Below are 10,742 nucleotides of genomic sequence, written 5' to 3' on the forward strand. Positions count from 1 at the left end.
TATCAGGCCAATCAAATCGTTAGGTGGGCTTAACATAATGATTGATGGCAGAGTTGCAGCGGTTTGGCTTGAATTCCCTGCTACTTGGAAAACAAAGAAGATGGATCTTGCTGTTGGCGAACAGCTTCACACGACTAGCTCCGCTGGTGGGAAAATGCATGGGACTCGTTCTAGTGCTGTCCTATTGCGTGCAGAGGGAATTTGAAAGACAACCAATTATCCCGCCCCTCGGACTGAGCACTGCGAACGGTGAGTGCCCAGACCTTACATTTTAATGTGGGTCTGGCTCATCAGGCTATATAGTTGCATATAATGTGGCAAAACTCAATAATAATGATGTGAGTACCTGAGTATTCTTGCACCGAGCTGCACAGGCACATCCACATGCCCCACTACAAAATATTCCACTTTTTTGACATTGCCTGGTACTGCACTGACTTCCACTTTCCTTGCATCCACATATCATCAGATCCAAGCACCTGGCCTGTACAGGTTCTTTGGTTAAAAGCTGGGGAACAAGCATTCCATCCTTCATGTGCCAATCACAACTGGTTAGTAAGGGCAACTGTGGATGGGTCACTTGTGACTGTTTCCAAACCTTTGTTTGATAGTGGGCCCTCATTACAGTAGGTGCCGAGACAAGGCATCCTGAGTTGGTGGTAAAGTATCCAAATTGACTTTCACTTTCCAAAACAGGGCACAGCGAACATCATGGATTGAAGTGCTGGTCATTTTTGGATCATACAGTGTACAGTTTGTAGACAAACTGTTCTGTTGAGGTTTGGGGCAGCCGTGGCCTACTGATTAGTACTTCGGACTTGTGACCGGAGGGTTGCCAGTTCGAACCCCGACCAGTAGGCACGGCTGAAGTGCCCTTGAACAAGGCACCTATAACCAACTGCTCCCCGAGCGCCGCTGTTGTTGCAGGCAGCTCACTGTGCCGGGAATAGTGTGTGGTTCACCTCACTGTGTGCTGAGTGTGTTTCACTAATTCACGGATTGGGATAAATGCAGAGACCAAATTTCCCTCACGGGATCAAAAGAGTATATATACTTATACTTATAGAATAGCTGGACTTGATACTTCATCCTCACCAAAGTTGTGGAGAAGATGAAGGCACAACCTCATGATGCCACAACCAAAGGGTATGAGAGGCTCATCATTCAGTGCAGTGACACAGAATGTACTGTTAGCAGTGAGAGCAGGCGCGCTCAACTCCACAGATGTACTGTTGTTGCATCTTGTGTTTGCAACCTGCTGAGCCCAGAAATTTGGATGAAAGCAGGAACTGCCAAGAAACCACGCTACATTTAAGTGCATGATATTAAAATGTCAAATGAGATTCTGGATGGTCTGTTGGCATTTCATGCCATCACTGGATGTGACACTACCAGTCAGGTCACTGGAATAGGAAAAAGGATGGCGTGGAAAGTGTTCCAGCAGTGCCCTCATCTTCTCCACAACTTTGGTGAGGATGAAGTACCAAGTCCAGCTATTCTATCCTCAGCAGAACAGTTTGTCTGCAAACTGTATGATCCAAAAACGACCGGCACTTCAATCCATGATGTTCGCTGTGCCCTGTTTTTGAAAGTGAAAGCCAATGTGGATACTTTACCACCAACTCAGTGGAAACAGTCACCAGTGACCCATCCACAGTTGCCCTTAACAACCAGTTGTGATTGGCACATGAAGTATGGAATGCTGTACAGGCCAGGTGCTTGGAGCTGACGATATGTGGATGCAAGGAAAGTAGAAGTCAGTGCAGTACCAGGCAGTTTCGATGTCAAAAAAGTGGAATATTTTGTAGTGGTGCATGTGGATGCAGCTCGGTGCAAGAATACTCAGGTACTCGCATCATTATTATTGAGTTTTGCCACATTATATGCAACTACATTGTTTCATATTATTTGGCATGATATTGTTTTTCTTGTTTTGTAGATTAGATTGATATAATGCCCTTGGATGCATGCATGCATGTTTTGTATCGGGAAGGTATTTATTCTCAAAACGGTAAACTCTTCTTTTGTGTCCCTGACCTGGACTACTCAGATTGATAACATGGACATGGTCCCTGGGTGCCTTCTGTTGGCTGCCTTCCTGAGCGTCACTGCTTGGAAAGGGAAAAACATACCTTTGCCACACAACTATTAGTTATTACATTACATTACATTTGGCTGACGCATTTTTAACCAAAGCAACTAACAACATGGTTAACAGTTTAAGCTTTATAAAGCAATTCTCTCAACACTTATAGGACCATTTTAAAAAGCTCTAGTACAATAAGAATAAGTGCATCAGTGAGTGCTGTTTTTTAAACAATCGAGAGTCAGTTCTAGTCAGGTGGTAAGTGCTAGGATCAGCAAGACTAGTTATTACTACTAACTAGTTACTAACCCCTAACCCTAAAGAAGTGAGAGAGCAGTTATGTTAGGATGGAATTAATAACTATAGTGATATGTCAATTAAATATAATTTGTGTTACAACCTGGTACATTAATTAAGTCAAACAGCACCATAGACCACCATCTACAGTTCTACATTGCTGCCTTGACATTCAATAATTACAACTTGTTTGCACTGTCTCTCCCTACAAGCTTTAAACTTGGCTTGACTCATTCCCATAGATAGGGGTACTCATTGATAGAGGTTTTGGGATACTATGTTATGTTTCCAAGCTGATATTCACTTTGAAAACTAGTTCTCTTTAGGTGAAGATTGTTTTTTTCATGTTCTAATTCTGTTCTCTTACACTGTACAAAACATGTTCATTCTGCACTTCTGCAGACATCCCATGAGTGTTGGCTTTCATTTGATACCATTTCTTTATATATGGTCCTTGTGGTTGTGGAGATATTCAACATTTAGTGTTGGTATGTCATGTTGAGCAGGAAAAATCAGCTTAACAACCACCCTAATGATCATGCTTGCACATAAATTGGATTATATTGCACATTTGCCCAAAATTACAGTAGGTAACATGGAAGAAAATGAAAGCACTTTGGGAAAAAAATCCGCTTTTACCACTTATAAGAATATAGTGTTAAAATGGACAAAAAAACATGTTCTAAGCTGACAACCTGGCTAGAACACATGTTAAGGGGTTAAATATTAATACTGGATAGGTTGTATGCTTGTACCAAAAAGTGTCCGACAGAGTTTTAATATCAGTTTTGGCCCCCTGACTATTACTTACTTACCACCACCCATGGTAGGCTATTAGTATGTGCACTCTGTTTTGTTATATGACTTAGGCTAGCTTGTTGAGTATCGATCAACGTTAATTGAAAAGCATTGAAAGCATTTGCAAATAAAGTATTAGAGCTGATATAAATTAAGTTAAGGCTAACTCTTGTAAAGTGCATAAATTGGCAATTTATTTCTTACACTGCACATGGTCCCTAACATGGTCCTTATGTGATTCACCAGAAATCTCTAATTGGTTTTTTTTCATCAGCTCATTCTTCCAAAACGATTTTTGTTTGTGTAGGTCTTACAATGTATATACAATGATACTGATACAATTTTACAACTATATCAAATAAATTGTGTGTCAATATAAAAGAAATGCAAGGGTGCCAGTTACAGTGTTGGTCTCACACCTGCACCAGGTTCTCAACTGGCCACGCCCCCTCTGAACTCTCCTTCCACTCACATTCACCGCTCCAATTCTCCTGATTACTGATCACTGTCACCTGTACCCATGGGACTCCTATATAAACAGCCCCAATTCCGCTCATTCCCTGTCTGGCCTCCTCTCACACCAGTACAAGTCTCAGAACTCTTGTGTGGTTTTTCCAGCGGTTCCCGGTCTGTCTCCAGTGGTTTCCCCCTTGGCTCGGTTAAGTACTGTTTTTTTTAGCTTTGACCTTTTGGATTTTGAATAACTTTTTTTGAACATTATTTTCCTGTGTTTTTTCAGACATCCTGTTCCCGGAAGTGTTTTTGTTGAGCCATTTTCTGTCACAAGATTAAAACGAAGTCTGCTGATTCAACCTTATCCTCTGTTTCTAAGTCCTTTGACAGTTCGCCTGTGGTAAAATATAAGTATTAACCCAAAAAGAGGCAAAAAGTAACGCACAGACAAGCCGACCGTAGTTTTTACGGCAAGTCTGTCATAGACAAAGTCTTACCATTATTTGTAGAACTAAAAAGGATTTTCTAGATGGATTAAAAGAGCTGTCATCATAAGGAAAAGCTGTTATTTCTCCAAACTCCCTAAGAGAGGTTGACCTCAGAGGTCATGGACAAGATAAACCCAAAATAACTGAGATCATCCTTGTAATGTCTACATTTCTTTGAAGTGTAGCCAATTGGACAACAACAACCTGAGTAGACATTTAAAGGTGCTATAAACAGTGTGGGGTAACGTCACTACTTTTGACGTTCAAACAATAGAGAGCTAACCCGCTACTCCCTTCCACTCCCTCGCTCTCCCTCTCATGCAATTGAAACTTTCCTAAATGCCCATCTCGTTGGTGATTTGCTGGAACAGTTTGTTATGTTTTTATGGGCAAGGTTGGCCCAAGTTGTTTTATGGCTGTTTTTGGAGCCTATGGAGACTGCATTTTTTTACAGTGTATTCGGGGCACAGACAGCTAGCGGATGGTGAGGTGATGGTAGCTGTATGTGACAAAAGATGTTTTAGCTTAGAAACCGTGTTACATCGCACCTTAAACAGCTAAAGTGTTGTCTAATTAACAATGGAAAGGAAAATTCACAGCCTGGTTAAGTTCCCTGTGACTGAATAGAAGGCCTTTGTTTTGGTGTTAAACTGTGAGGCTATTGTGGCATGTTCTGCATTTGCCACACGAGGGGTCAGCTGTTTAACCCACATGCTTGGCTCAGATGGAAGTGGTTTCCTCTGATCAGATGTTAACTGTCGTGTGACTTGAGTGGGTTGCTGATGCTGTTCTCTGTGGCAAAGCACCTAGTGCCAGAGAAGCAGCAAAGCAGCTGTTCAGCATTTAACCCATTCGCGCTGGATGCTGCATGACGCAACATTGACCCTCCCGCTGGATGCTGCGTAGCGCAGCATGCTTTTTATTTCATGTTTCTAGGTGCTACAGAGGCTTAGATATTAAATTTTGGTAGATGTTGACAATTTTTAGTATGTGTTCAGAAAACCCTCAGGAAATAAGGTTATTAAGTCTAGAATGCCATGGGATTCTATAGGCGTTTTTAGCAGGCATTTTAGAAGTAAATGGGTTAATACAAACTCCTCTTGACCAGTGTTTAAACTCTTCATAGTAACCCTAACAGAACTCAATCTCGCTAACTTTTCTGACTTATTCTTGTCCCCCAAACCAGACTAGATGTCAGGATCTGGCCCGGACTTCTGAGTTTGTGCCACCCTGGTGGCCATTTTGTGTCCTGTGTTTGTCTTGCCTGTTTCCCATGTGCTTTGTGTTTACCTGCCTGTCACCTGTCTTGTCTCCGCCCCATCTCCTTATTTGGTCATGCTTCCTGTCTCGTTAGTTTTCCCTCCTTTTCTGCCTCTTCACCTGTTCCCTGTTATTGTCTCGTTGGTTTCGTCCAGTCCTCTGTCTCTCTTGTTAATTGCTCTGTGTATTTCTACCCTCCTGTTTCTTTGTTCCCTGTCGGATCGTCTCTCTGTTTCGTCAAGTCCAAGTCCTGTATGTTACATGTTATGTATGCATGTAAGTAAGTCAGTCTGTAATAAAGTGTGTTTTCCGTCAGAAAAGAGTCTTGCGCTTGGGTCCTCCTTCACAACCCTGACAGTACGAACCGACCAAGAATGGACCCAGCAGACTCTGATTTCCCGATGGACGAGCTGAGTGAAGTGGATTACGCTCTCGGCAGGCTCAATTCTGAGCTTGTCAAGTCCACTGACTTGGAGCGCCGAAAAGCTATCGTTACCTTGATGCAGAGGACTATTTCCTCAAGGCCCGGGCTACTGAAGGTTCCAGGAATGGCTACCCTGGCCAACCAGCTCTCAGGTCTGGGTAAGAGCCTTCAGTCCCTCCTTGTTCCCTCCGGCAATCCAGTTTTTGAGGCTGCTAGTCTCGCGCCTGACCCTGCCCCTGCCCCTCCAGCTCATTGCCAGGGGCTTAGGGTGGGCGTGCTGCGCCTGCAGCCGGTCACCTCAGGTCCAGAGCCTCAGCCTGACGAGTTCCAGTTCCCCCCTGAACTCATTCAGGTCCCTCAGGCTAACTCCAGGAGGAGACGTGCCAAGCGTCGTCCAACCCGGTCCTCTGACACCATGCCTCCTGCGCCCAGCCCAGAGGCGCCCGCTCCTGCGCCCAGCCCAGAGGCGCCCGCTCCTGCGCCCAGCCCAGAGGCGCCCGCTCCTGCGCCCAGCCCAGAGGCGCCCGCTCCTGCGCCCAGCCCAGAGGCGCCCGCTCCTGCGCCCAGCCCAGAGGCGCCCGCTCCTGTGCCCGCAGCCGAGTCCGCTCCTGTGCCCGCAGCCGAGTCCGCTCCTGTGCCCGCAGCCGAGTCCGCTCCTGTGCCCGCAGCCCAGTCGCACGACGCCACGCCTGCAGCCCAGTCGCCCGACGCCACGCCTGCAGCCACGCCTGCAGCCCCGTCGCCCGACGCCACGCCTGCAGCCCCGTCGCCCGACGCCACGCCTGCAGCCCAGTCGCCCGACGCCACGCCTGCAGCCCAGTCGCCCGACGCCACGCCTGCAGCCCAGTCGCCCGACGCCACGCCTGCAGCCCAGTCGTCCGACGCCACGCCTGCAGCCACGCCTGCAGCCGCGTCTCCCGACGCCACGCCTGCAGCCCAGTCGCCCGACGCCACGCCTGCAGTCACGCCTGCAGCCCAGTCGCCCGACGCCACGCCTGCAGCCCAGTCGCCCGACGCCACGCCTGCAGCCCAGTCGCCCGACGCCACGCCTGCAGCCACGTCTCCCGACGCCACGCCTACAGCCCAGTCGCCTGCAGCCGCGTCTCCCGACATCACGCCTGCAGCCGCGTCTCCCGACGCCATGCCGGCAACCCAGCCTCTGCCTGTCTGTCTAGCCCCGCTTCTGCCCGAGCCGGATCCGCCTCCCTCTGACTTTCCGGCCCCGCCTCTGCCCGAGTCGGTTCCGCCCACCTCTGACTTTCCGGCCCCGCCTCTGCCCGAGCCCTTCGTTCCTGTCTATCCTGAGTGGTCTGTCCCTGTCCCAGTCACTGTGCCTGTCTTTGTGCCAGTCACCATCCCCGTCACCGTGCCAGTTACCGTTCCCGTCACCGTTCCCATCTCTGTTCCCGTCTCTGTTCCCGTCACCATCCCCATCTCTGTCTCTGTCTGTGTCTCTGTCCCAGTCACCATCCTAGTCACCATTCCAGTTACCGTCCCAGTCACCATTCCAGTTACCGTCCCAGTCACCATCCCAGTCACCATCCCAGTCACTGTCTTTGTTCCTGTCCCTTCCCCTGCCCCTGTGTCTGTTGTGTCTGAGTCTGTCGTCCCGTCTGAGTCTGTCGTCCCGTCTGAGTCTGTCGTCCCGTCTGAGTCTGTCGTCCCGTCTGAGTCTGTCCTGTCTTTGTCTGCTTGTTCCCTGCCCAAGCCCTCCGAGTCTGCCCTGTCCGAGTCTGAGTCTGTCCCTGCCTGAGTCTGTCCCTGCCTGAGTCTGTCCCTGCCTGAGTCTGTCCCGTCTGCTTGTTCCCTGCCCAAGCCCTCTGAGTCTGCCCCGTCTGAGTCTGCCCCTGCCTGAGTCTGTCCCGTCTGCTTGTTCCCTGCCCAAGCCCTCTGAGTCTGCCCCGTCTGAGTCTGCCCCGTCTGAGTCTGCCCCGTCTGAGTCTGCCCCGTCTGAGTCTGCCCCGTCTGAGTCTGCCCCGTCTGAGTCTGCCCAGTGTTTACGGTCTATCGGACCGGTCCCTCCGTCCAGGCCCCCTCCGCCCACCCTGGTTCGACTTTTCTGGGGACGCCGGGAGGCGTCCGTTGAGGGGGGGGTACTGTCAGGATCTGGCCCGGACTTCTGAGTTTGTGCCACCCTGGTGGCCATTTTGTGTCCTGTGTTTGTCTTGCCTGTTTCCCATGTGCTTTGTGTTTACCTGCCTGTCACCTGTCTTGTCTCCGCCCCATCTCCTTATTTGGTCATGCTTCCTGTCTCGTTAGTTTTCCCTCCTTTTCTGCCTCTTCACCTGTTCCCTGTTATTGTCTCGTTGGTTTCGTCCAGTCCTCTGTCTCTCTTGTTAATTGCTCTGTGTATTTCTACCCTCCTGTTTCTTTGTTCCCTGTCGGATCGTCTCTCTGTTTCGTCAAGTCCAAGTCCTGTATGTTACATGTTATGTATGCATGTAAGTAAGTCAGTCTGTAATAAAGTGTGTTTTCCGTCAGAAAAGAGTCTTGCGCTTGGGTCCTCCTTCACAACCCTGACACTAGACAGCATGGGGGGCAGGTCAGTCAGAGTGTCATGGCCTCCAGACTTTGGAACACTCTCCCTCAACATCTCCATGATTGCACCAGCATCACCCCTTTCAAGACGCAACGGAAAACGCATCTCTTCATGATTGACTACTCAGCTCACTCCTGCAACCCCCACTGTAAGCTGTCTCACTTGCTCCTCTTCTCTGCTGTACTCTTGAACTGTTGTGCATTCCCTCTGTTGCTATGGTTGTTCGTTATGCTGTCACACTTAAAATAATAATAATATTAGTATTATTATTATTAAAGGCCAACTTTGTAACTCTAGTAAATTCTTTGATTTCTCACTTTTGTTGTTGCATTTTTCCCTATGACGCTCCCCCTACAGCTTTGGGGTGCATATTTTACAACCATCTCTTTGGTCTTTTCGCAGACTCTATGATGGATGTTTAAAAACTTAAGCCATCAGTGCCCGTTCTTATACTTAACTAGCATTGCTTAGGAGAGCATGTGAATATCAAGAGAATTTTAAGCATTTTGTGTTTCTCGGTCGTTCTCGCTTCTCACGAGACTTCCTGATCCTTTGCCAGGACACAGATGCAGATCTTGCAAGGTTGGTTTTCTGCTAGGAGACCGTAGGGGGAGCAGGGAAAGCCACCACAACAGGTTTCTCCACAACAGGTTTTTTAACCATCACAATGATTTCTAAGCTGTTTTATTAAGTTGAAAATGTTGCATAGGGGCCTTTAACACTGAACACTGGTGACGGGTCGAATATCTTTTAAAAAGCTGCAAGCTTTTTTGTTTTCTGCTTCAGCTGTAGTTAGAAATATATAACCCATTATTCAAATTAGGGTCTGCAATCTTTACAGGGGATATTGCACTTTAGCAATTCTAAAGTCTGAATGCAAAACACACACTGGCATTGTTTTCCATATGCTTTATGTACATCGTGATTGAATCAAGAGTACTGCTGATCTCTGCAATTGAGATTGAGGAACCAAAAACCTTCACATTATTTTCATTCAGTTTGAGGAAGCTATTAACCACCCAGAGTTGTATAGCATCAAGGGGAAAAGGGACTATACATTATCATCACCTGACTTCAGAAGTACATATAGATAAAATGAAATCATCTGCACATATGATTGATTGATGAATATGATTTTGACCTTGATCTTTGACCTTTGACCTCCAACATCAATTCATTCATCTTTGAGTCCATACAAACACTCATGCCAAATTTCAGGCATGTATGTCAAGGCATTCTTGAGATATCGCGCTCAGAGTATTCATGGACTTTACCTTTGACCTCAAACATCAACTCACTTCATCTTTGAGTCCATATAAACACTTGTACCAAATTTGAAGCATATACGTCAAGCTGTTCTGGAGACATAATGCGCAAAGCGTGAGATATGGCTGTTACTTTTTTTTTTTGACACACGGGAAACACTTAAACAGGATAGTTTAGCGATAGCCAGATTGTATGCTAAGAAGCTGAGACAGTTGGATTCACATTCTGTGCCAGTGTTCTGATTAGCCCGGGAACTACTCTGGGAGATTAACGAGTGCAGCTGGCTTTAGGCGATTATGACATCACAGCCTCCATTCAAGTCTATGGGGGGAAAATTAGCTTTTTAACATTTTTAATCCACTATTTCTCAAAAAGTATAAACTTAAAAAAAAAAAAATATAATAACTCTCTTGTCCAACTTCAGACCTACACAACCAACCACACAACGGTTATTTCAACATGTCTGTACGTTAAGCGGTTATGGTCGCATTCATTCTTGAAAAGGTAAAAAGAAAAGGTTATAAGGAGAAGAAGCCAGGAGATTTCAAGATAGTGGATTCCATCCACTATAATTAAGTGATAAAAGAAAGGAACCTAGAACTCACCTCATCTTGATAACATTCTGGGCAGTAACTCTATCAGGCATACTGTGAATGGGCAGTCGCGCGGCCTTGCTGGCGCATCGGGGCCCGGTTCACTCTGTTGTTGTCATGATTTAAACAATTGCACTGTGGAGTGACATCATGAACTTGTGTTACGTGCATAGAGGACATAGAGAGTGCTAGAACATTGTGTCGTGTCTGTGCACGTATGACCTGCAAGTTTAATAAGTAAAAGACCTCCGATGAATTCCACCATCTCTTTTATTGAACAAACACAAAGCACCAGAAACATTACAGTCGGGACTTATTTTCACAATAATGACCGGCGTTCTATACATCATCCCTTACGAATATGCTGCTTGAAATGTAAAACAGATGTAAACACCATATTCGCAATATTGTCTTTTTCCGAATAAGGTCAATACTCAGAATATTAATGTCCATGTGACGTTGTGACATATGAGGGAGTGAAGTCCCCTCTTTTTATGCAGAAAATGCAACCAAGAACAAAAAACCTTGCTTTGTTTTT

Source organism: Alosa pseudoharengus, unplaced genomic scaffold (genome assembly GCF_046254945.1).
Source record: "Alosa pseudoharengus isolate Yale_2024_CS ecotype anadromous, Long Island Sound unplaced genomic scaffold, YU_APseudo_1.1 YU_APseudo_1.1_scf_7, whole genome shotgun sequence".
NCBI classification, from domain to species: domain Eukaryota; kingdom Metazoa; phylum Chordata; class Actinopteri; order Clupeiformes; family Clupeidae; genus Alosa; species Alosa pseudoharengus.